Raw genomic sequence first — 27459 nt, forward strand, 5'->3', positions numbered from 1 at the left:
GAGACCCTTGAAGTCTGGGGACTTCCTCCCACCCCCTCCCCCATTAAACTGTTATTGGAGAAGTAACTGTGGGCTGGGTCTGGCTTTAGGCAGTGAAACTGTATTTTTGAAGGAGAAATCACCACCCTGGCCAGGGGGAATATTCCACACCATGGTAGCAGAGAACTGGGAAGGAAAACACAGGCAGATTGGGAAGATACGAAGGAAAGCAGTTAGCATCCATAATCAGAAACAGAGCGAACGCAAGCAGGACGTTGTGTGGAGATGCAGAGGAGGGAGCTGTGGGTGGCGTGGAGGAAGTAAGGGAAGATGAGGAAAAGAGATTTGGGGAAGTTCTTGGAAAAGCCCAAAGGGAAGCTAAACGCTGGAGTCCTGTGGAGCATGTGGCTTGGCAGAGGGGAGGAAGTCTCCTCCCGGGCTAGGAGAGTAGCTTCTAAAGAAGTTGAGGAGGCAGTGTGGATCACCACACCCCCCCCCAGCACCCTCAACCCATGTTCCCAAAGGTTTGGAAGCCCAGGTTTTCTTTGTCCTGCACGTCCTTTCCCTCATCCTGCCCTGTAGAAGGGGTAAGGGAAGGACATCATCCTGCCCTGTAGAAGGGGTAAGGGAAGGACAACAGAGACTTGGAAGACAAGCCCCCAATTTCATACCAATGTCCAGACAGGGAAGGAAATCATGAAGGCTAACTGTGTCTCAGAACAGCATCTGTCTGCTTTTTCCATGAGGTATCAGAGGGTGCTAAGTGCCACTGGTCACAGGGTCACTGAGGTAGGGTTTAATGTCCAGCCTGGCTCTGGGCTCTTGCGTTACTCTACCCCGGACAAGTGAGATCAAGCAGTTGTCTCAGCCCCAGTCCAAACCCAGAGACCAGTCCTGGCTTCTGGCATTGGCAAGCTCTGTTTGTTCTTAATCTTTTGCTATTAGGTGAAGACATCTTGGTCTCCAATAATCAAATTTAAATCAGAATTGTTTTTTGACCAAGCCTGTCTTATGTCCTGGTTTACTCACCAGCTTGTTTCCCGGTGTCCCCAGACGGCCTTCCTAGGGAAGCAGGCTCAGTAGCAGAGAGTGTGCCCTGCCTCTGACCTCTAATGCAGTCCCCACCAGATCACCCATGATGCCAACGTTCTGCCCTTGGGCTCACTGATTATCTTTCCCTTAGACCTCAAGTAATTAAAAGTCTCACTCCTGCCCGAAATGATTCTCTGGGCCTTGCTATCGGTATCCCTCTTGGCAAATGGTATTCCTGCCTTCTGGCCCTTGACAGTAACCTCACATTCATAAAGTCGCATCTCCAGTTGCCAATTTCTGTCCTTACTCCCTAAGTAGATGTTTTGTGTTCAGCCAAGGTTCAGAACATCACTCAAGGAGCTGAGGAGATGGCGAAGGGTACTTGCTTGCAAGCTTGCTAGCCTGAGTTGGATTCCCCAGCACCCACAGGATGCAAAGGGGCACACTCATCTGTAATCTCAAAGTGGTACAGCAATGGGAGATGGATCCAGAAGAATCTGGAAAGCTGTGGGCCAACTAGCCTGATTTACACACAGTGTCAGCAACAGTAAGAGGGACTATCGGAAGCAAGGTGGAAGCAGAGGAAAACACCCTGAAGTTGTCTTCAGGGCCTCGGACCTCTACATGTGCGCCCATACACACCAACACTCACAGCATACACACTCCTACATCATGTATGTATATACATACACATAATAAAATGATAATACCACTCATCTTGCCCATTCCCATCGGCATATACCCAAGTTACAACAGATGCCATCGTAAGAATTGTTTCCCACTTCACAGATGCTTGATAACTGCAGAGCTAAGATCTTCTGAACTGGACATCACACAGAAAAACTTCCATGTTGATTGATTTATATCTATTATATCTATATATTTATAATCTATTGTTCCTACTCAGACACATGATCTTTCCCTCTCTTTCATCCTCAAAATGCCAGAATTTCAACTCTGACATTCATGCACTCTCTGAATATTATTGAAATAAGTTGAATGAATATTACAAAATGGCTGCAAAATTTTTTTCTGCTCTTTCTTGGAAAGCAGTAGGATAAGAATGCCTGGGGCCTCATATCTCTTCTAGGTCAGTAAGAGAGAATATGAGAATGTGAGAAATATGCAGGAAGAAGGCCTACGGCGTTATCCACAGTCATCACCCTCTCACCATTGCAAGCATACTCCGGAGGCATGCGCCACTTTGTACATTTGGCCTTATGTGGTTAGTGAGGAATCACACCCTGACCAGCAGGCTTTGCAAGCAAGCTGAGCCATCTCTCCAGCCCCTCTCTCTGTTTCTTTTGAGCTACAGACCTCCTTGTGGTTTTAGTAGTCATTGTGATCACAAAGAGAAAGATAACTCTGATTCTAAGGAAACCCCGCAGGGCTAAATGCCCAACAATGTGTCCTGAATAGATGTTCAATAAAGATTCCCTTGCTTTCCTGCCATTCTGTGCAGAGATAATACACTTGCTTCTTAGGCCTTGTGAACCTTCTGCAAATAAATGCCTTTCTACTCTTGCTCATTGTACTATTGGAATTTTGGGCTGACTCCAGCCTTCCTCTGCCTTATCTTAGGCACTAGACTCAACTAGGGATGTAGTTGTGAGCCAAAGAAACTGGGTCATCTCTTTCCAGGCTCAGAGCCACTTGGTACCCTCAAGAAGATATGTAATGTAGCGAACTGGTCAATATGGTCTTTCTAGTCCCTTCTCTGCACAGGAGTCTATAATATACCCCACACCAAGAAAGTTCTCTTCGTTTTCTTTCCTCTCTCTTTATGCCCTTGCTTGTTGCATGGGTTCAACCTAAGGAATCTGGATGAACCTTGGGCCCATGAGAGTTTTGGAAGAGCAGAAATGGTAGAGTGTAGTTACAGGATCAACCTTGCCTCCTTTACACTTCTCTGAAAAGGTTTCCAATAACTTCTCCCAGAGGAATTCACCATGTAAGCTCTCAGAAGCCATGAGAGAAGGGAGAGGGGGAAGTGATCTGTAACTTCTTCAAGGATCAAGATAAACAAGGCCCGGGCTGGAGAGATGGCTTAGCGGTTAAGCGCTTGCCTGTGAAGCCTAAGGACCCTGGTTCGAGGCTCGATTCCCCAGGGCCCACGTTAGCCAGATGCACAAGGGGGTGCACGCGTCTGGAGTTCATTTGCAGCGGCTGGGGGCCCTGGCACGCCCATTCTCTCTCTCTCTGCCTCTTTCTCTGTCTGTCGCTCTCAAATAAATAAATGAAAATAAAAAGATAAACAAGGCCCGGGCTGGAGAGATGGCTTAGCGGTTAAGCGCTTGCCTGTGAAGCCTAAGGACCCTGGTTCGAGGCTCGATTCCCCAGGGCCCACGTTAGCCAGATGCACAAGGGGGTGCACGCGTCTGGAGTTCATTTGCAGCGGCTGGGGGCCCTGGCACGCCCATTCTCTCTCTCTCTGCCTCTTTCTCTGTCTCTCGCTCTCAAATAAATAAATGAAAATAAAAAGATAAGCAAGGCCCATTGGTCTCTGAAAGATAATGCATGCTGTCCTCATGCAAGCTTGGCTCGCTCATGGTCTGGATCTGGCCACTGAAGGATGGCGCTTGACCAATGGACTCCAAGGAAGACCGTGGCCTGGGAGGGTCTTGGCTGGGGCCTCAGGCATGACCTCAGGCCCTTCAGCTGCACCTGAGTACACATTTCCAGGGGAAATGTGCTCTCCATGGAGGAATGGCAGCTCTAGCCAAGGAGGGGAGATGTGAGATCACCCCAGCTGGTCTAAATTAGTCACACACACACACACACACACACACAGAGAGAGAGAGAGAGAGAGAGAGAGAGAGAGAGAGAGAGAGAGACTTTTTAAAAGCCCAGAAAGTTGACTCTCCACTTTCCATCGAACCTATAGTCTGACCTTCTGTTAAATTGATTTTCCTCATATACTTTTCTCTTCTGCTCACCTAAAATGCTTCCATACTGAATTTGCTGAGTGGCCAACACATGTGTGAAAACACACAAGTAAACTGAACTTACTTCCTAAGCCAACTCACACTTGAACCAACGTACTCAGTCCTCAAAACCAACTGCTTTCCTGTCACCGAGGATGCCTACCCCTATTGCTCTCTCCTCTGCCTCACTCCTCAACCTTCTCCTCTCTCTCTCTCTCTCTCTCTCTCTCTCTCTCTCTCTCTCTCTGTCTCTCTCGCTCTTGCTCTCTCCCTGGAACTTCAGCTTGCAATGAGGTCAGATCTCAATACCCCCCAAACGGGGAGGGAGGCTCATGTCTCCTCATCTGAATGATCCCAACTCACCCCAGCACACAATGCTCAACACATCGTTTGCTGGCTTCTAAGCTCATTTGCTTTCTGTCTCTCTTCAACAGAAAGAGGTAAAAACAAAAGATACCTAAGCATCTTTATTTTTTTGCCCTTAAACAATTTTTATTGTTTTAAACAACAACAACAAAAAACCTTTCATTTTGCTTCAGCAGACTCTGGTGTAAAACAAAGAAAGGCACGCACATGCAGAGAACTACGTCTGCTTCTGTGAGGAGCTCATGTTTATCTGGCCACGTCTTCTAATGATTAAGGGAAAACAAATCTTGCCCAGAGAAAATGCTCATCCAGCTTTAGATCTGAACATAAATCTCTCTGGATTAGTGGATGTCCAACTGAAAAGAGTGAAAACACACTTGAGTATCTGAAACAGAAGGGTTTTAGTCAGGGAATTAGTTTCCCAGGCAATGGCATTGCTGGGAAGCCAGAGAGAGACAGTGAGACAAATCGGAGGGAGCGAGCGGGAGGAAGCAGCTGCAGGGTCAGAGGCAAAGGCGGTCATGAGGCAGGAACCACGGGAAGCCCAGCATACCTGTCTGCCAGGACCTGGAGTCCAGCAAGACGACGCTGCCACCTGAGAGTTACGGAAGGCTGGGACAGTGAAGGAGACAACGTGGCCCTGACTCAACTCTGCTGGAAGACGGCTGACCCGGGACGCTGGGAAACGCAGTGTGGAAATGGTCAGCCCTGATGCCATCTGCGGAGCAGCACGTGAGACGCCTCCGAAGATGAGCGGGCTCTGACCCTGGCTCCCCTCCCTTGGCTGTGCCCCTCAGCCCCCTGCCAACGTTCCCACCATTAAGAACAATAGGACAGGGCCTGGGAGATGGCTCGGGAAGTAAAGTACGAGCATTGAAAGCATAAGGACCTGAGTCCAATCCACGGAACCCACAGAAAACATGCCAGGCATGGTGATGCACTCTTGTAAGACCAGCATTGGGAAGATGGGGCTCTCTAGTCGAGCCTAACGGGTGAGCTCCAGGGCACTGAGGGATCTCAAAAAAGCTGACAGCACCTGAGGAATAGCCCCTGAGGTTGTCCTCTGGCCTCACACACATGCACTTGCACCTGTGCACATGGACACACACACACACACACACACACACTGTGTCTTGGGAAGTTAACAGGATGCAAATTCTAGAGAAACTAGAGGTTGAGAATGCAAGGAAAGATGCTGTAGGTTTACAGATCAAGGTCATATCAAATTCATCTCTATCAAGCTGCGATCCTGTCGGCCAGTGACTGCCATTCTTTTCAGTGTGCCCATCCGACGTTAGGACTTGGGAAGTGTCGTGAGCCCCAGGCAGAGCCTCAGATATTGCAGCCCATACCAGGGAGCGTTTAAACTACAGCCGGGCCAGACATGTGCTCTCACGTGGCAACACAGGCTGCCGGATCCCTTGTGGCACCGTGAACAGTGACTCGCCAGTGTAAGTGGCTGCAGGGAAAGGAAGGAGATCTCGGGGCATCTTCCCGGATTGCCTTGGAGAGCTGCTTTCAAGCGCTTCCTTGACAAACATGTGCGCCTCATCACCACCCCCCGAACCTCATGGCTGACATTAAGCTTGTAGAAACGGAGCTGTGGAGGATGACTGTGTTCAGGAAGCCTTGTGAAAGAGCTGTGAATTTGCTCCTAAATAATCCACTCATGATGAAATTCAACAAATCATGGCTAAATCCTTCCTTTGACAACATGTTTCCATTTAATTATAATGGTATTATTACTTATGTTACCAAACACAACGTTCCCTGCCCTTAAAAATCACAACGGGGGAGTGGGGGGGGGCACACATGAGGGAGAAGCAAAAATACAATATAAACAGAGGAATGGAAAATTACCCCTGCAAAGTCTAATGGTTAAACAATGACTAAGGAGGCTGTGATACCCATCACCACGGATCCACAAGTGTAAACAGTGCCGAGGAAAGGAGGGGCAACGGGGATGAGCTACATAGAGAGGGAATGAGACAGAGGTGGAATTTGTTTCCATCGCCCTGCCGGAGGGGGTCAGGGCAAAAGCGTCATTCAAAGGGTGGCAAAGAGATCTGGGAACTCCTGACTGAGCAGACAGGGGACAGAGGTCCTGTGCAGGCAGTCTGAACTTCCTCAGCAAGAGGAGTCAGTCTGAAGATGACTTTGATTCGTCACCCTGTTCCACTTCCCGATTGCTCTGTCACCAGAAGCCCATGACGTGCCTCGGTATTTCATTTTTCCTCACTTATAGAGTGAGACAGTTCACACAGCAAATAGTTAGTGAGCATTTACTATGGGCCGGACACCGTTCTAGGCGCTAGGAAGGCGGCAGAGGGAAAGCTCGGCCTTGTTCTTATGGGGTTTGTGTCCCAGTGAGGACAGGGGACGATAGCCCAGATTTACAAGCTAGCACAAAATCTAATGACCGGAGATACCAGGATAAAAAAACAAAAAACAAGAAACAAGGGTGTTATGATATGGATGTGCACTGTATCCCACAGGGTCCTGTGTTTGAACTCCTTGGCCCCCACTTGGTGCTGATTTTGGAATCTTTAAGAGCTAGAGCCTTGCTGGAGGAGTGGATTAGTGGGAGCAGGTCTTGAGGTTTTATAGCCCAGCCCCATTTCCTTCCCTCTCTGCTCCCTGACTGTAGATGCAATGTGACTAGCTGCCTCCTCCTACCATGCCTCCCTGGCCATGGTGGACTGTGAGCCCAAACCAACCATGCCTCCTTTAAGTTGCTTTTTGTTATGAATGTGGCCAGCTAGAAAGACAACTCATACAGAGGAAGAGAGAATGCTAACAAGGCTATCAGCTGTTTCATACAGAGGTGCCAGGAAAGAGGAATTTGAACAGTGAGAGGAGGGTATGTCTGGGGAAGCATTAAAGAAGAAGGCTTGACCAAAGGCAAACACTCTGAGGCTTCCAGAGCTGTTTGATGGGCATAAATCACATGTTAGCAACATTACTGGCATATAGTAAGTGTTTCATAGATGCTTGTAATTTTAAATCATAAAGGAAGTTTTAACACAGCACTTTCGCTGAAAGTTGATCAACAAGAATGGTGGTCCCTCAGCTTCGGGCCTATTTGGACCTTTTTTTTTCCCTTCCCCTGTTCAGTGTCATCTTTGTGTGTGTGTGTGTGTGTGTGTGTGTGTGTGTGTGTGTGTATGTGTATGTGTGTGTGTAGTGGAAAGTGTTCTTAGCTTTCAGTTAGCCACAAAATATAAAGGGACACACAGCACAAGATAATTCAAATCAATGGATCACCCAAAATGCCTGGCACATTTTAACAGAGGACATTGGACATTGTTTATTTGTTCAGTTTGGTTGCATTTACTCCAGTATCAGCAAGGTGATCACGTGGTGCAAAAGTTGGCATCAGATGCCACGTGTTCAGCTCCTGAGTATATGTTCTCAGACAGGCCAGGCGGTGAGGAGGCGTGAGGGGGGTCCAGTGAAAGGCCCTGGTGGACGCTCAAGTGTCATCGGATAGTTATCATGTGATGAACATTGAGAGAATCTTCAGAGCTCCACAGCTGGGGTGAAGCAAGGCCCACCCACATTTTGGATGATTAAAAAACATAAGCCTGAGGCCAATACTTGCCCCAAGGAAGTCACAAAGCCAATCACAGTCACAAAGGGACTTTTCTGCTCTCAGTCCTCTCTGAGATGAGAATTGATGGCATTTGTTTAGGTTGGCATCGAAAGGGAATCATCCTGCTGGGAATCCAAGTTTGCTAATTAAAAAAGTTGACAGTGATGCCAACAATCTGATGAAACCAGGCACACGCTGCACAAGGAAACTGGGCGATGTTTCTCTGTCTTCTACACATAGCATGATTCACGCTCCAGGCAAGGATGGCTTTACAGGATGGTCACCCCAGGGCTAAGGCTTGTGGGGGTATCAGATACTCCAACTCGGATTCTCAAAATACAGAGCCATGGGTTCCCAAAAGTGCATCTGACTTCTCCATTATCTTAGGATCACTGTATTGTAGACCAGAAAGAGATGGTGAGGTCCCCACAAGAGTATCCTCTGATGTGACAGGTCTAAAAATAACACTAAAACATTGTACAAAGGCTCTCTCTATGGCTCTACCCATTAAGGATAGTAAAGCATAACAACATTCCGAACTGCCACTGAGCATACAGCCAGATAGGGACTGCCCTTGAAATTCAAGTTAGTAATGATTACTGGCAGAAAAGGACAGAGAAGCACAAAGAGGACTCATTTCAAATTCTTGGGTCAGGTTGGATCAGTTTGGCCACCCACATGCTTGTTCACTGTCAGGAGTTCAAAGACTGGCTCCGTTGGTATCTGACAACGTTTCAAGGGAGCACCCCACCCAAGCTTGACATCTTGCCAGCGGGGTTGGGAGGAGGCACTGCGGACTGCAGAAGACACTTTCAGGTCTTTTAAGAATAAAGCTTTCATAAATCACGAGGTCTCTGCACTGCTTCTGAAGGTGTACGCTCTCACATGAAGTGCCACTTTCCACAACTGTCAGGCAAGTACCCAGTTCCCTTTGTCTTGAGCATGCAAAGGACGTTCTCATGTCACAGGCCTAAACATTAACCCAACTTGAAGTAAGATCTCGTCTGCCATTCAGAAAACAAGGATGATTCCCATGAACATGCTGACATGGTCACTAAAGACCAGTTGAAATGAAGGTTAGTTGTACTGGACAGGAAATGTGGCTATTGTGCCTGCCATGATTACGTACCTTTGAAGGAAGTCACCACCCATTACATCTCTCCTATGATGCACCCTTCAACCACCCTGGGAGCATACCTGAAGCTAATAGATATGCAAGTGGCAATTTTAATAAATGTAAGAGCTGTGAATTATGAATTAAAGAGAATGAGTTGGAAGAAAAATAAGGTTAAAGAAAAATTAAAAAAGAGCTGAAGGATGGGGAGAACAGATAGAAGAAAGTATAGAGTTATGAAGAGGTTTCAAGATTTACATAAAAATGTGAGCCAAGAAATCTGAACTGGATTTAAGTTCCATCTTAGTTACCAAATATTTTCATTCTACTCCAAGCATCAATTAAAAGTAGAAGGATGCGAGGGAAGGGAGGGGAAAGGGAAGGAAGAGGATTTTAGGATTCTAAAGACTAGGCACTTTTAACTCTTGAGTAAAATGATTGGATACTCAGTATCAGCATATTTCATCAGAGTCCTGTGAAATATTCACCTATATTGGGAAAAAGGAATACCAACCAGGAATGTGTGCCCTTTTGGTTGCCAGCTATGGAGCATAACGTGATCTAGAAGAAAGCCCACAAGCCTGGGGCAGCCAAGGTCTGGGGTCCATGGAGGGCCTCGATTGGCAGCTAGTGTTTTAAAACGCAATTACCGGGCTGGAGAGATGGCTTAGTGGTTAAGCGCTTGCCTGTGAAGCCTAAGGACCCCAGTTCAAGGCTCGATTCTCCAGGACTCACATTAGCCAGATGCACAAGGGGGCGCACACACCTGGAGTTGGTTTGTAGTGGCTGGAGGCCCTGGCGCGCCCATTCTCTCTCTTTCTCTCTCTCTCTCCTGCTCTCCCTCTTTCTCTCTCTATCTGTTGCTCTCAAATAAATAAATAAAAATAAAAATAAAAATAAAATGCAATTACCCAGAAGAAAGGAAAAAAATAAAACTGGCTTATAAATACCTGTACTATAGCACAACTCTTAGCTTCGAGGACAGTGTTAGAGTTATTTTTTTTAATTTTATTTATTTATTTATTTATTTGAGAGTGGCAGGCAGAGAAAGAGAGAGAGAGAGAGAGAGAGAGAGAGAGAGAGAGAGAGAAAGAGAGAGAGAGAGAGAGAGAGAGAGAATGGGTGCTCTAGGGCCTCCAGCCACTGCAAACGAACTTCAGACACATGCATCCCCTTGTGCATCTGGCTAACGTGGGTCCTGGAGAATCGAGCCTTGGACCGGGATCTTTAGGCTTCACAGGCAAGCGCTTAACCGCTAAGCCATCTCTTCAGCCCAGAGTTATTGTTTTGAGGGAAGGAAGGTAAAATTGTGGACAAGGATGGCTTACTATAGTGGTTAATTTCAATCACCAACTTCATTGGATTAAGAACTCTCTATGTTAGTGAGGCACATCTATGGGTCTCTCTATGAAAGTATTTCTGGATCCTTTCCAGACTGGACTGAGGACCCACTCTGAAGGTGGGTGGCTCATCCCACGGGCTAGGGCTCTTGACTCAATGAAAATGGAAAAGGAGGAGGTGAGTTAAACACCAGCGTTCATTTCCCTGCTTTCCGCTTTCAGACACCTCTGCTGGTCTCTGCCTCGGGCTTCTGCCACTGTGCCTGCCCCACCATGACGGACTGCGCTCAAACCCTGAGCCAGAAGTACCCCTTCCTTCCTTAAGTCAAGACATCCTGCCCTGTGAGTGCTATCTTGAGAATGACAAGGTCTTCTTCAGTGGCAAAGTCCTCATCCTAGCACGTTTCAAGAGTCTTCACAGAGGGCCCGCTGTCCCCTTGCTTAGGCCAGGCATACCACTGCAAGAAGTAACACGAAACATGTTCAGGTCCTTACATCCTTAAGACAACACACGGATAATAAAGAATACTTAGAAGGGGGTAGGTTGATGGGATTAATATTGGTGTGTCTCCTAGCTCAAATGCATGAAAGAGTGGGTGCCCGTTGTTTATGAGTAAATCAAATTGAGCTTCCTCTATAGGAAAATTTGTTCAGTTTGTAAGGAATCATTTACCTTGGAAGCAAGAAGGATCATGAAAAACATACCATAATTTCATAGTTAGCTACTATCTATGTGTTGTTTTTTTTTCTGGAGAAATTAACTTGGGTGAGCTGATGGAAAACTGTGACACAAATAAGCCTGGGGATTTGTGGGGCTGGGGGTGGGAAAGTAGGAAAGGTCATAATTTCAAAGCACGTCCAGGATTACAATGGTGAATATCCTACTTCCAGCAGGGACTGGATGAATTCCTTAGTCTCACTGTGCCTAGGCTCTTCATCATTAAAATGCAGAGAATATGCAGTTATTTTGAGGAATAAATAAATTAATTTATGTAAAATATGTTGGAATTTTAAAAAGCCTGGTACGTGTAAATCACATAATAAAAGTTAGATAACTGTTTAATATTAATGTCCCAAGTTTTAGCCATAACATGGCATATAGAATGAACCTGGATTTTCACATAAGATCAGGATAGACTTTTTCATCTTACTTTTTTTTTTGTGGGGGGCAGGAGCACATGATGGGCTGAATAGATTCGATTGAGAAGACTACCCTGTCTCATAATAAGTTAAAGAAATAGTGATACAAAGAGAAATCTTGTTAGGAATGACACTGAGGTTTCCACCAGATCATCTCATGCTGTGATATAGTTCCTCAGCATGATATTAAGTTCGTTGGTGTGTGAACACATCTCTTTCTCAGAGTTACTGGAAAATGATGAGAGAACCATGCTAACGTTTCTGGTGCATGGTTGGTACACACATTTCTGGAACTGGTTTTATTGGGAAGACTTAACTGGCAGCAGTGGAATTCCAGGAAGAAGATGGCCAGGATGAAATGCCAATGAGTGGGAAGAACACCGGCTCTCTTCATTCTAGGCACAGGAGGTGAGTTGGCATCGAAATAACACAGAGAAGTTGTACGCTGGGTGGTTTCTTTTGCTTCTCCTCCTCCTCCTTCTCTTTCTCCTTCTCTTCCTTCTCCTTCTCTTTCTCTTTCTTCTTCTTCTCCTCTTTCTCCTTCCCTTTCTCTTCTCCTCCTTCTCCTCCTCCTTCTCTTTCTTCTTCTTCTCCTCCTCCTCCTTCCTCTTCTTCTTCTTCGCCTCCTGCTTCTCTTTCTTCTTCTCCTCCTCCTCCTTCTCTTTCTTCTTCTTCTCCTCCTCCTTCCTTTTCTTCTTCTTCTCCTCCTCCTCCTTCTGCTTCTTTTTAACCTCACTGGCAAAACTGCATTAAGCATCCAGACCTGTTAAGCGCAATTGTCCTAAAATTCCTACTGAATGTGGTATGTGCAACAACTGATTAACTGGATACACTCTCCACTTCCATCTATCCATCCATTCTGAGATAGATCTCCTAGTGTGATTAAAGAAGCTTCCATTCCTCAAAGAAATGCACTGTTTCTCGGATCCCATCTTCTTCTTCCTGTCCTGGTTCACACACCATGCGTTTACCCATTGCAACAAGACAGAGAGTGGCATGTGCACTGTATCCTCGTAGTGGATACCAGGGAAGCAAAGCCTAGGGAGAAAAGACATGAACCCAAGAGCTCCCTGCTCGTGCGTAGCAATGGGCTTGTACCCATACTGTGAGATGCAGCAATCCCAGCAGCCTCAGAGCCTCCCACTGAGAAGCCAACCCTGGGACTGTATCAAGGGAGGGGTGGGCACATACTGATATTTTCTTCCTATTTTGCTCATTTCCAAGATTATTCCAAAGAGACTTGAAATAGCAAAGTGGGGGCTGCTTGATTTTGTCAGAATTATTAAACTTGGGGTTTTGTTCCAAGCATTATATTTTTTTTTTTCAGAAGGAAAATTAAGAAGGCAACTCTAACGGGATTTAATCCCCTTTGTTGGTATTTTTCTGGGAAGCTGGTAATGAGCTCATAAATGCTAGTGAGGAATGCTCGGTGTCTCCCCAGCAGGGCTGAGTCAAACCCACCACGTTAGAGGACAGAATTACACAGGGCTTGGAATCTTCACACCCACCATGCCACTCTGGGCTGGCTGCTGGCCCCGGCAGGAGCCCCATCTGCATGTCAGCTCTCACTCGCGCCAAGTCATACCCTCTCTCTGACCTACATTACTTCCCCGGGCAATGGTGGTTTCAAAGACCTCTTTTCAAAGTCAGCCTAGGAGCTTTCAGCTCTTCATCCATAGGTTGGTGCTGAGTACCCACAGCTGTGCCCAGATCATGGCCAGGAGCTGTGAGAAGTGACTCACCTCATGCAGCCTCAAGGCCCATCATTTTGTCATCTATTAGCTTCCACAACATGGCTATTGAGGCACTTGCATCAAACACAGTCCCAGTGGGAACAATGAGTCCGCAAGCTGGGCTATAGCTGAGGTAAAAGGAAGGGGTGATTTACAAGAGAGGATAGATAATAGTAAAGGATGACCTGCTCTCATGATATCTGACCTCAGGAGCCATCACCACTCTTCTACGTAGAGAAAGAAAGAGGGACAGAACAAAGTATCTTGGCCATAACATCAGCCATTTTCAGCAGCCTTTAGCTGAGCAGCAGCCACGGGCCATGCAGCTGTCAGGGAGGGAACTTAGGGCAGACAGCCCCTACCCCCATTCTCCTTCAAGGGAACCACTACTGTAACCCTAAGGCTGCCTCTGGGACACAGTGCAGAGTAAGAAGAGGTACATGCCAGGCTGGAGAAGCCAGACCTTTTAGTGACACAGCTCTTCCCCTTATCTCGCAAGCTATGTTACCAGACCCGAAGAGTCAGGCCAGGTCAAGGCATTGTTTCTGAAAACAGCGGTTTCCTTGGCCTACACTATCTTCAGACACTTCTATCTACACATCTATCAGCATGGCACTCTCTTTCAAATATTAAAATGAGTGTTAAGTTCCCTTGACGTGTTTTCTAAGGTAGTCTTTGATGGTAGGCATCTCTTGTGTTTCCGTAAGGCTGCCATTCGTCTGTGTAAGCTAGGTGTGGAAATGGACTGGGGGTGCAGCATCGTGGTACAGCCCTTGCCTTGCAGCACATGTGAGGTCCTGGGTTTGAGCTCCAGCACTACAAAAAATATTATAAGGTTAAAAAGTAGAATCAAATGATGAAGGACATGGCCTTCACTTCCTGCGTCTTGCACAGAGCAGGTTTCGCTCCAGGCTGTCTGATGAGAACGGGTCGGGGTTGACTGGGTGGGGATGTGGAGATTATCTCCTGCCCCTGAGCCCTTATACTGTCTGTTTGTGTAGTTAGTGGACAAGGATGCAGATGATCCAAACCAGGAAAATGGACTCATAATAAATCCATGATGAAGTTTAATGAGCTATGTCTGCCTGTTGCTGGAGAGGTTGAAGGACTATGAGAGCTGGGAACATAGGAATGGATCTAAGTCTCTGGGGGTCTGTAAAGGCACACTACAAACATTGGCCAATGTAAAAATAAAGCATTCTTCAGAGAACATAGTTCAGAAATCACTGACAGTCCTATCCACCTCATTCCTCTCTGCATGTCTGTGTGACCATGAAACAGCTATTCAAAGGGGGAAGCTGGGCCTGGAAAAATGAGATGACATTCATTTGATTAAAGCATTCTACACAATGTCCATCACACTCACAGCAGGCTTGCCAAAAATAAAAAAGTTTCTCATTTAAACATACTGGTCACAATCCTGAGATAGAGCTCCCAGCATAGAAATGAAGACATCAAGATGTAAGAAAGGTCACTTCTCACTGGCCAAAACCACAGTAAGAAAGAAAGATCTGAGATCTGTAGGTTCCCAGCGCATCTGGAAGGCTGGGGACTAGGCCTCTGGTCTCCAAATCCGAGGGGTGCTCTTCAGTGCCTGGCCCTGAGCAAGAACGAGGAGAGCCCCCTGCGTTACTGAAGTTCAGAGCCTTCCCCACAGAGGGGAGAGGGGAGCTGACGGACTGTAGAAACAGGGAAAGATGATTCAGGGAGTCCAGGATGTGTGCCATCGCCAGCCTCCCTGCTGGTCCCTTGACAACTGAGGTGTCCTGAGCTTCTGGACACCGAGACACCTGGAAATGCCACGAGCGGCCTTCAGAGCAGAGCACTGAGCTTCCAGTTACGCTCCCGTGCAGAGCGGCCAATGCCACATGGGCTTCTCAGTAACCCACACATGCCCGTGTTCCCTCCCAGCCTCCTGGCTCCTCACAACTCTGCTCTCCTGCGAAGTCTGGCAATGGAGAACTTTTTTTTTTTTTGAAAGAATGTATGTATAAGCTGGTTTATATGCATTTAATATATGGATCGGCAGATCTAGGCAAGGCATTCTGCAAAAGTTTTCCTCAATTTAGAGCTGATCCCTTAGCTTACTTCCACACACACCCCTCCCGCGGAACTGGCTTTCTCACGTGGGAACAACTTTGGTTTTTTCAATCCAATGTAAAGGTCAAGGCCAAAACTTCCCAGGAAGGAAGGAGTTAAAAGTGAGGCACACTACCAGGTTCCAAATGAGTTAATGAGGTTTTTTATTTTTTTTTGATTGGCCAAGGAAATAAAGGAGAAAGTAGGTTTCAGCTTCAGCATTTCCAGAAAGAGAGAAATGCATGTGACCTGGGGTCTGAAGTGTTTCTTGATGGAATGGCAATATGTGTGAGTGTCCACGCACACATGGATTGTGCACATGTGCGCACATGCACGTGTGCACGCTAGTGAGGGCTGACCAGAGGAGAAGCGCTGTAGGAAGAGCTGACGGATGGAGGCACTGACGTCAAGTCAGGGGGGGGCCCGGCCCCTCGAGCCCCTGCAGCCTGCTTCCGCTGAGCCTTCATCTAAGTCATCTTCGTTTCAGTCTTCGGTTTCCATAAACAGTGCAGTTATTTATTTTATTTTTGTTTGAAATGTTAAACAAGGCCTGAAAGGAAAAGCTGTTGGGGCAGCGTGTGGCTTCTTCAGAGAGCAACTGTGCCACAAGCAACTTCTGCCAGGGCTTGGCAGGGTGACCTCTCCCCACACCCTTGGCCCCGGGATCTCTGTGAAGCCCCCCCATACTGCTGCCCTGGTTGCAGGGCCCTGAGAACCTCAGCCTCCCCTGTCTGATCTATTGCTGTTCACAGAGTATAGCTCATGCCCAAGGCTCCTCTGTGGAAAGGTCTTTCTCCAGGAACAGATGATTAAGAAAACAACAGCAACACCAAGGATAGCAGCTGAAATTAGTGGCATGCTGACCAGGATGAGGAACTCTTGAAAAGCAGCACCAGCCTGTATAGTAGGTGCTTTCAATTCCCCTATTTTATAGGTGAGAAGCCTGAGGCATTGGAGAATTAGGAGATCAGATTATAAGAGACAACACCAAAAGTGCAGAGGCTAACATAACAACAGTGAGGTGATTTGGGCACAGAATTTAAGAACTTGCCAAAAAATGATGTCATCAAAAGAAAAACATGTAGCATTTATTTTTTTTAAAAAAATGAGCTGGAGAGATGGCTTAGTGGTTTAGGCATTTGCCTGCAAAGCCAAAGGATCCATGTGTGATCCTCCAGGACCCATGTAAGTCAGATGCACAAGGGGGCACAGGCCTCTGGAGTTCATCTGCAGTGGCTGGAGGCCCTGGTGCGCTCTCCCTCCCCCCTATCTATCTCTATCTCTCTCTCTCAAACAAATAAATATATCTTTAAATCACAGAAAATATCTGTGATAGGCAAAATTTGGAGGTTTTCAAATAACTACAGAATCAGTAGATGCGGTTCCAGTCTGGGCTACAGCCAGCACAGGCCCCGCTGGCGAGCATTGGTGCCCACGTGGGCTCTGCAGATCGCCATGGGGAGCTCCTACCCTCTGTTCAGGAGATCTCTCATTTTGGAGCCTGGTGTGGTGCATGATATAATCCCCATGGAAGACATGGGAACTGGCCAAATTGAATGTTTTCCTGCCCATCCTTGTTTATGTTTGCTTGCTCCTGTCTTCAAAGAACAATCCAGATTGGATCCCGAGCAGGTCTTGATCTCAAGTTCCTTCTGAGCCCAGTGCTTCCTCCATGAACTGAGAGCTGTCCTGAGTCAGAGTCAGCAGCCCACAGGCTCCCTCCCCAGCTGGGAAAGGAATCCACCCAGCCCAGACCAAAGGGGCATGGGCTCTGCCCCATGTAGGGACAGCAAGAGAGGCTGTGCGAGCAGGCAAGCTTGTCCCCAAAAGCACTCCTCCTGGCTGTCTCAGCTAACCCTTTCCCCGAGCCCTTCGTGTCTCTGCCAAGCCCGCCCTCACTCCTCCTTTCCAAGTTTACAACAACCCCTCTCCTTTCAAGGTCTGCACCAATGTCGGACTACCTTGCTGATGAAGTCTCTCCCTCTCCTTCTCCTTCTTGACTCAGTGACACAAGGCACACGCACACACGCACACAGCCTCCGTGGGTGCTCTGCCCCAGCTCCCCAGAGGAAGGAGCTGGCACTGGGGTGCTGCAAGGATAGAGAGGCAGACTCCACAGCCAAGATCTGGATCTTGAGGAAGAGCCTCTGCTGCTACAATTCCAAACTTCAAGCTTTGTGCCCAGAATTGAGGACGGTGAGGCCCAGATAGCCACCTGCCCGTGCCCCCTACAGCGAGCAGCTTTGAGGAGCCCCGACAGAGGTCAAAGAGCCGGGCTCAGCTGGAAGCCGTCTCTCTCCATCCCCTGCCTCGAGGAAACTCAACCACACAGCCCAGACAACACTGCCCTGTCCGCCACTTCTCAGACCCAGGCATTACGGACTTCCCAACATTGAACTGCCCTCCCTCACTTCGCCCATCCTCCATGGTGAGAGAAAGATTAGAGGCTGGGCACCCAGTCTATAGTGATTTGAATTCAGTTACTTACTCTGTAGCTAGGGACAAGCTAGCGCCTTGTCTTTCCTCCCTTACCTTTAGTTTCAAGTGTGATAATGGTGGCTACATGAAAGTTCAGGCGCAGTCTTCATAAAATTCAGCTGTTGAACCCTCCTCCTTTCTTTGGATCCTTCCCCTCTGGTGGGAACCTAGTCCACGTGGCATTAGTATTGAGCTTTTGGGGTAACTTTCTAGATTTCTTGGACTTTAGTCCAAGATCTTCTAGCTTCTCATTAAGACATAGACATAACTAAGTGTGGATCTATATCTAGAATTGTCACTTATTTTGCCATTTCTCCCCACCAACTTGTCACGGTGGTAGGTGAAGAAGGGACGGTGGTACCCACTTTCACAGTCCCAAAGCAAAGGATAGGCAAACATGTGATGTAGGAAGGATGCTCAGAGGACGTGGAGAGGATCGTGTCACAACTGACTGCTCCACACCACCTCATGGAATGGAATGAGTGGTAGATTTGTGAGAGACAAGGTGGGGTTTGAACACGAAACATTGATAGCATCCCATCCCCCAGAATTTTAAGCCAATAGGGAATTAGAAGAAAAAAGAACTCAGAGAACAAAATAATAGCCTTTTGACTGTTCAAGCTGGAGGGCATGGCTCTGGTACCGAGTAGGTATACGTGGAGGGAATCCCAAGGGTGCTTACAGTTACCACCTAGTCACTGCCCCAGTGGGCAGGACCAAGCTCTTCCCCTGGTCAACTTCACTTCCGTCTCTGACAACCTAAGGATCTTCCACTGAGCGTGTGGTGTGTTTCCCATACGTTGGCTCTCTTTAGGAGAAAGAGTCGAAGAAGGAACAGGGCTGCACATACCTTCCTAATTCCTCTGAGAAAGCGACTCCTTTGTGCGCAGAGCAGGCTGCAGAGGGGAAGTAGCTACAAGCATCATTCCAGTGGCACCCCAGTGGACTCAGAAGGAAAGATCAGGAATGAGGAAGACACATTCAACATCTACCCCACTCTGTCACAGCATTTTCTCTTCCATCTCTCAGCAATGACAAAAGCAACAAATATTCATGATATCTAAAATTAGAAAATAATAAAAGCTTTTAATAACTTTGTAAATAATAAGTGCACTGGGCAAGTAGTAGGTCCTTGACAAATGCTAACCATCATAATAGAATAGTAACTAATAGTGCTAGAAGATGCCATGGAATTGGAGCTATATTTGGTCACATGTATTTTGAGTATTTACTGAACAGTGGAGATTAAATACACAAATGAGTTGAATTCTAGAACAAGTAAGAAGAGGTTGACAAAAGATGAGTCTAATGGACAGAGAGAAGGCATCGACCCAAGGTGTGAGGGAGAGAGAGCCTCCTGGCCAAGGTGACTGAAGTTCGTCTTGAAAAAAGTAGTTAGTAAGCTGGGCATGGTGGCGCACGCCTTTAATCCCAGCACTGGGGAAACAGAGGTAGGAGGAGGATCGCTGTGTGTTCGAGGCCACCCTGAGACTACATAGTGAATTCCAGGTCAGCCTGGGCTAGAATGAAACCCTACCTCGGGAAAACAAAAATGTAGTTAGTCAAAGAAGTAGGAACAAGGAGAATCGTGTAGTTGAAATGAGATGTTCTGCTTTTGAAGATAGCAAAGGGGAGGCATTTTTTTTCTTTTATGTATACCCCAACATACTCTCTGTGGGGCGAGCAGCATTCTTACCCAGAGGAACAGCAGCAAATGGGATGAGCTGGGCAAATCTTTTAGAATAAAGGACGAGGTGGACACCCGGCCCAGCCATTTGCCCTCCTGTCAGTATTCTCTCCCCCATGTAGGGCATCACTGACAGCCAGGAGCTCGCGTCTGTCTCTCCAGTTCCAGCCCCTCCTGCGTCTGCCCAGCCCTTAGCAGACACTCCTGTTTCCCAACTGGTTTACCCTCGAGGCGCTTTCCCTGCAGCTCGCTCGCCTTGGCGCCTCTTAGGTCCAGACGAGCCCTTGCAGACCACAACAACCTCTGCGGTCTCTGGAGTCCACCCCCCTCCAGGGACTGGTGCTTTTTATCAGGCCACACCTCTGGGTGGTGGTGTTGCGTTGCCACCATCAATGCCCCTACCTCTCCTGGTAAGCCACTTAACCAGGAGCCATCCCTTCTAGTGACTTATTCACCTCCCGTCAGCACATTCCTCGTCACACGCTCCCCTGGAGACACATGAGAGATATTTCTTTTCCTAACCTACATGCATTCATTTGCTCCGGCTGCAGCAAGAATTGTGCAATAGACCTGAATAGAGCTTCATAAGACTTCTGGAGACATTTGCACGGCATTGAGGAGCTGAAGAAGCACGTGGTATGGATTCCAGCTGAAGTTGTGGACCCCCAGGAAGGGCATTAAATTGAACTAGTGAGAGTTATTCAAATACAGTCGCAGGTTGGCAGCACAAACCCAGTTTCTTCTTTTCCTATTCCCCAGCTCTTGCCGTCCGAGTTCCCTTTCTCAGTATGAATGGAACCTCCTCATCAGAAACGAGGCTCAGTGGGCATCATTGCTCACCCATGGGGAGAGTGAGAAGCAGTACCGCCTTCACCTTTGCTGCAGGCAGACGATTCGGCAATGACAAGCACCATCTGGATGCAGAGATGCCACATACTGCCTAGTTATGTGGATACTGGGTAGCAGTCCTGCTCAACAATGAACGATGTTTTCTCCATGATGGAAAAACAAAAGCTTCATAAACCCTGCCCTTGGGAATAAATATGTAACTGCTACACTTTGGACATAGACTTGAAGTACAGACTTGGTCTTCAACCCCAGGAGATACTGAGAAATGGTCGAATCTTAAGAGGTAGAATCTAGTGGAAGGAAGTCAGGCTGCTGGGGAAGTACCTCAAAGGGTACTTGCTTCCCAGCCACTGTGAGATGGACAGGATTCTTCTGCTGTGCACTCCATATTCCCACCATGGCCATCATGCCATTATAGGTCCAAAACCTCGGGGCCAAGTGACTATGGGCAGAAACTCCTGAAACTGTGAGCCAAAGTAAACCTTTCCTCCTTGCAAGTTTATTCTTTCAGGTATTTTGATAGGTGGCAACAAAAAAAAGCGAACACATTAACTTTTAAATGGAAGTATCTTTTGCTAGTCACGCCTCTCCCGGGAAAGATGACAGAGTAAAGATATAGCCATACTAGGCACTGCTGGAACTCTAGGCAAGAGACTTCAGTGTCACTTGACTCCTTGTCCCCCAGGCTCCATGCTCCGTTGGACACAGTTGACTGCAGTGTGTCCTTCCTGTCCAGCCCTCCTTGCACCATCCAGCTCGTACCCACTCTCCTCGCCCTCTCCTGGATCACAGGGGTACCCTGTTATTCACCTCTCTACTTCTTCCACCTCAAACCACTCAGCAGCCTGAAGCCGGGTTTATTTCCTTGCAACAGCTCCAGTTGTTACAAGCATCCCCTCTCCCTGGGCTCTAGAACTTCTCCCCTTCCAGTTTGGCCCTAAGTGCTTCTAGGCCTCTCTGGGAACAAGAGACGCAGCCAGTTCTGTGCTGGACACATGTTGACCAACTTCCGTCTCTCACTGACCTGTCTTTCTTTCTGTAGAGACCTCTTCCCTCTTCGTCCCCCTGTTATGTCTACCAACGCCTGTTTCTCAGCCCCAGGCTATGCTCTGGGTGGTGGTTTGATTCAGGTGTTCCCCATAAATGTTTTTATTCTGGATGCTTGATTTCCCAGCTGATGGAAATTTGGGATTTGGAACCTTGCTGGAGGTGTGTTGCTGGGAAAGGGCTTAAGGGTGTTAAAGCTAGTTTCCCCTTGTCAGTGTTTGGCACAGTCTCCTGGTGCTGTTGTCCACCTGATGTTGGCCAGGAGGTGATGTCCATCCTCTGATCATGCCAGCATTTCCCTCTATCATCATGGAGCTTCCCCTCAAGTATGAAAGCCAAAATAAATCCTTTCTCCTATAAACTGCTTTGGGTAGGGTACTTTCTGCCAGCAACAAGAAGCTACCTGCATCACTCCTGTAGAGATCCTGAAAGTGAAGCTGGACCCAAAATATTCTAGAGGCCATGTACAAATAGCCTGCATGCTATGTTTCTTGGTAGTCAGGGCAAGACCAGACTCTTCTCTGTTTCAGTCAAGACAATATTATCTGTTGCTCTAAGCGGTGGTAATGAATGGAATGCCCAGCTTAGGTTATTGCCCTGTCTTTTTAAACTTCCTCTTCCCTTATTTAGTACAGGTGCCCAGACTCCCAGAAATGCCTTGTTTGGCATGGGAACAACTGGGATATAAGGCTTACTCTAGCATCTGATTTTCTTGACCAACCAGTCCCTAGCCACACCCAGCCCAAACCACTGCTCCTCTTTGTTCTTGAGAACTAGGCCAGTGGCTCAGTGAGTAGCTGTTTCCAGTGTGCTGGCTAAGTGGGAACTGGGACAGACCTTGCCTGCTTTAGTACCCACTGGGACGCTGGGTACCCAGCAATCCAACTGTGACTCTCCGGGGCACTCTTGACTTTCCCCATATAACAATATCAACCACTAAGACTCATGTTTTGTTTTGTTTTGTTTTGTTTTTTCCTCTTAATGGATGAGGAAGCTTAATGTGGTGCTTTGACTTAGATGTCCCCATAAACTCATGTACTCTGAATGTGTGGTCCCCAGTTGCTAGCAATTTGGGAGGTAAGGCTTTACTGGCAGAGGAGTGTTGTTGGGAACGGACTTAGAGTTGTTCTAGCCAGCTGCCCCTTGCCGAAGCTCAGCCCGCTCTCCTGCTGCTGTTTTCCTCCTGCGAGGACACAGGTGACGCCCAGCCCCGGCTCATGCCTGCTTCCCCTGCCATCACGAAGCATCCTCTCACTTTCTCCCCATCAGCTGCATTTGGTCAGGTGCTTTATCCCAGCAATGAGAAGGGAACCACAGCATCTTTAACACCATTAGTTGGCAGGAGAACATGTCTTTCTCTCTGAGGTCAGAACGCTTCCCAGAAGAACGTTCTTTCTGCTCCTCAGGTCTCAACCTGGAAAGGGGATCAAGGGTTTGAGGCTCCTCAGGCTGTGTGCACACGTGACTCACAAGCACTCTGTGGACTGTCGTGTGCGGGGATCACACACATCAGCTCTCACTTACACACCACCTTCTGCAGAAATGCAGAGGGGAAGAAAAAAGAGTTGTAGAATCAATTCAAAAGAGAGAAAGGTCAAAAAAGACCATGGAGCAAAAGAGGCATCCCCTGCCTGTTACAGACCCTGGTCCTCCTTGGGAATGCCTAACTAGAATATTTTCTTCTTCCCTTTACTTTGTCTTAAGTCTCAATTTTCCACCTCCTCCCTCTGAGTATAAATATTCTCAAGGCACAAAAAGAAATGAAAGAAGAAGAAAGAAAGAGGAGGAAGAAGAAGATTAAGAAGAGGAGAAAGGAGAAGAAGGGAGAGCAAAGGAGGGAAGAAGGAAGAGAGGGAGGGACATTACCTATTTGCACCTCATGCCTCCTGTGTACACAGACATCTAAACATCACTACTGAATGATATGAGATCAAATTTATAGCAAGTACCAAACCTACTGTGCTTCCCTGCCTCGGAATATGTCTTTTCTCTCTATTGCTATGACTAGTAGATTTATACTTGTTCAAAAAGGAGAGTCTGGGCTGGAGAGATGGCTTAGCAATTAAGCGCTTGCCTGTGAAGCCTAAGGACCCCGGGTCGAGGCTCGGTTCCCCAGGTCCCACGTTAGCCAGATGCACAATGGGGCGCACGCGTCTGGAGTTCGTTTGCAGAGGCTGGAAGCCCTGGCGTGCCCATTCTCTCTCCCTCTCTCTCTCTCTCTCTCTCTCTCTCTCTCTATCTCTATCTATCTATCTTTCTATCTGTCTTTCTCTCTGTGTCTGTTGCTCTCATATAAATAAATAAAAAAATTATAAACCCCAATTGCTCAGGCAATAAAACCACAGATTAACCACTGGGACCTAATGAAATTACAAAGATTTGGCACCGCAAAGGACACTGTGAAAAAAGCAAAGAGGCAACCTACAGAATGGGCAAAAATCTTCGCCAGCTATATATCTGATAAAGGATTAATATCTAGGATATACAAAGAACTCAAAAAGTTAAATAATAAGGAATCAAACAAGCCAATCAAAAAATGGGCTATGTAGCTAAATAGAGAGTTCTCAAAGGAAGAAATACGAATGGCATATAAGCATCTAAAAAAATGTTCTACGTCACTAGTCATCAGGGAAATGCAGATTAAAACTACATTGAGATTCCATCTCACTCCTATCAGATTGGCCACCATCATGAAAACACATGATCATAAATGTTGGCGGGGATGTGGAAAAAAAGGAACCCTTCTGCACTGCTGGTGGGAATGCAATCTGGTCCAGCCATTGTGGAAAACAGTGTGGAGGTTCCTAAAACAGCTAGAGATTGATCTACCATATGACCCAGCTATAGCACTCCTAGGCATATATCCAAAGGACTCATCTCATTTCCTTAGAAGTACGTGCTCAACCATGTTTATTGCTGCTCAATTTATAATAGCTGGGAAATGGAACCAGCCTAGATGTCCCTCAACAGATGAGTGGATAATGAAGATGTGGCACATTTATACAATCGAGTTTTACTCAGCGGTAAAGAAAAATGAAGTTATGAAATTTGCAGAAAAATGGATGGACCTGGAAAGTATTATACTAAGTCAGGTAACCCAGGCCCAGAAAGCCAAGCGCCACATGTTCTCTCTCATATGACTCTCAGATGACTGGGCTTCTGCGTGAGAATGAAAATACTTAGTAGCAGAGGCCAGTAAGTTCAAAAGGAGACATAAAGGGTAGAGGAAGGAAGGGAGGAGGATACTTAATAGGTTGATATTGTATATATGTAATTACAATGATTGTAATGGGGAGGTAATATGATGGAGAATGGAATTTCAAATGGGAAAGTGTGGGGGTGGGGAGGGAGGGAATTACCATGGGATATATTTTATAATCATGGAAAATGTTAATAAAAATTAAAAAAATTAAAAAAAAATAAAAAAGGAGAGTCTGGCATGTCTTGAGTTATTGGAAACTTCCTTCCTCTTTCCCTACATTGAATCCACAACTAAATCTCCTCTTATGTACCTCTACGTGTGTGTGGAGGGGGGAGGGGGTAGCACATGTGTCATATGGTGTATTGCATATGGTAGGTACACCTGTACAGATATGTGTACACCATGCATGTGCATGCAGAGGCCAGAGGAGACCTTCTAGTGCCCTTCTTCTCTGTTGCTCGCTCATGTGTGCTTTTTAGACAGTGCATCTCCCTCCACCCAGGGCTGTGCCAACTGGGGTGATAAATGGGCATGGCCCTGCACAGCTTTCTGTGTTGGTTATTAGGAGTGGAACTCAGGTGATCTCAAGCCCTTCTCGGGCCTTCATGTTTAAGGGATAAGTGCCCCTTATCTACTAAGCTGATTCCCCAGCCTTCATTTTCTCCTTTCATGTCTCTCAAGTTGTTTTCTCATTGCCACCACATTGGTTTTTGTCCTGGAGATTGAAACCAAGTTCTTGGCCATGCTAAGCAAGTACTCATATAACCAGAATTACAGGTCCAGCCCTCATTTTACTTTTATTTATTTGCAAGTAGAGAGAGAGAGAGAGAGAGAGAGAGAGAGAGAGAGGTGGGGGGGCAAGACAGACAGACAGAGAGATAATAGGCACACCAGGGTCTGTAGCCACTGCAAACGAACTCCAGACGCATGTGCCCCTTGTGCATCTGGATTACATGGGTCCTGGGGAATCAAACCTGGATCCTTTGGCTTCGCCGACAAACACCTTAACAACTAAGCAATCTCTCCAGCCCTCATTTTACTTTTCCTCTTGTAACAAGGTCTCACTAAGCTGCCCAGGCTGGCCTTGAGCTTCCAAACCTTCTGCCTCATCTGCCCAAATAGTTGAGGTTAACGCCTGTGCCACCAGGTCTAGTCTCTACCCGCTTAAAAAAAAATCACTGATTGTAGGTCAGCAATCCCTAAAATGCTTTCATGTCTTTCCTATCACCTCCCTTATCCTATTAGCAAAAGAATAAACTTTTTGGGGCTGAAGAGATGGCTTAGCGGTTAAGCGCTTGCCTGTGAAGCCTAAGGACCCCGGTTCAAAGTTCGGTTCCCCAGGTCCCACGTTAGCCAGATGCACAAGGGGGCGCACGCGTCTGGAGTTCGTTTGCAGTGGCTAGAAGCCCTGGCGCGCCCATTCTCTCTCTCTCCCTCTATCTGTCTTTCTCTCTGTGTCTGTTGCTCTCAAATAAATAAATAAAAAATTTTTTAAAAAAAGAATAAACGTTTTTGAAGCATAGAGCTAATCCTAACAGTAGGTTGATTAAAACTCTTGCCTGGCTCTGCAGAAAATTCTGGAATAAAACAGCACCAGCCTGACAGAACCCAGTGAAAACTGGTCTGCCTGTGCACCCCATGTTCTCATTAGCATGCTTCTTTTCTCCCACATTTGACTCTTCCAAAAGCCTGCGTGTACCGTGTTCATCCCTGCTGACATCTCACAACTGCATACACGCAGTTCATAGCACCAGGGGTCCTCTCCCCTGTCTTTGGAAAGACTTAACTTCAATACGTTCTCTTCCGTGAAGACTTCCCCATCATCCCTGGGACAGTTAAGGTATACATTTTGTGGCATTTAACCCCTGGCATATTTCTTCATTAGCACATTTTTTTACTATATTATAAAGTTCTGCATGTCTAGTTTCCAAATTAGTCAACAGTATCTTTGAGAGAGGAAAAATCATCTCTGTTTCCTGCTGTTTAAACCCATGGCTATCCAATAGGCTTGTGATGTACAACAAACATTTGTTAAGCAAACAAGGGGGTAGCCAGATAAACACAGACCCTGGAGAAAAGGGCTACAAACCGAAAAGTGTTTAATACACATTGGGTTTTGGGTAAATGAGGTTAAAAAAAAAAAAAAAAAAAAAACATCGAAATCATTAGGTGGCTGTGGCATCAATACCTAGCATAATATACCTGAGGGGTAAGGTCAGGAAGAAAAGCAATGAACTAGAGAAGAAATGTGTTGCCCACCAGCAGTTGCGACAGGAAGGTGGCACCCTGAATGGCAGTTGCAACAGGAAAGTGCTGACTGCCAAGCTCACGCTACGTAATTGAACTCGTTAATTGGCTATGCACCTAATGAGACTTGGGCTTTGTGGCTTAGGAAAGTGGAGACGATTCTAAACGAAAAGCCAGGAGACATAAATTTCAGTGTATTATCGAGATCTTCCTAGCAACAAACCTGCTTATAAATGGACGAGATGAAAATGTAGGCGTCTCTTCTGCCATTTACTGGCTCTGTGACCTTGGACTAGTATCTAGCCTCTCTGAGCCCCAATTCCCTGGCTGTAACATGGGCACAGTGACGGCATCCACCTAAGTGTGAAAGGGTGATGAAATGTGTTGACTGTGCAATCAGCATTCCGTATACTCTCTTTTATTAGTAAAGGAAGTTTGTGACTGAAACTTTGGGATAATAGCTGAATAATCACTTTGTGAGGATGTTTCACTTTTCTTTTTACTTTCTCCCTCATATGATAGATAGGTATTTGTTTCTTTCTGAGACAGTGGCACAAAAGTGTTTTTATTTTAATAACCTCCACAGCCCTTGCACCGAGGGAGGCATTTTATAAGCGGGTGTTAGACTGGAGACATGGTACCTTAGAGGA

This window comes from Jaculus jaculus, chromosome 4 (genome assembly GCF_020740685.1).
Source record: "Jaculus jaculus isolate mJacJac1 chromosome 4, mJacJac1.mat.Y.cur, whole genome shotgun sequence".
In the NCBI taxonomy this organism is placed as follows: Eukaryota; Metazoa; Chordata; class Mammalia; order Rodentia; family Dipodidae; genus Jaculus; species Jaculus jaculus.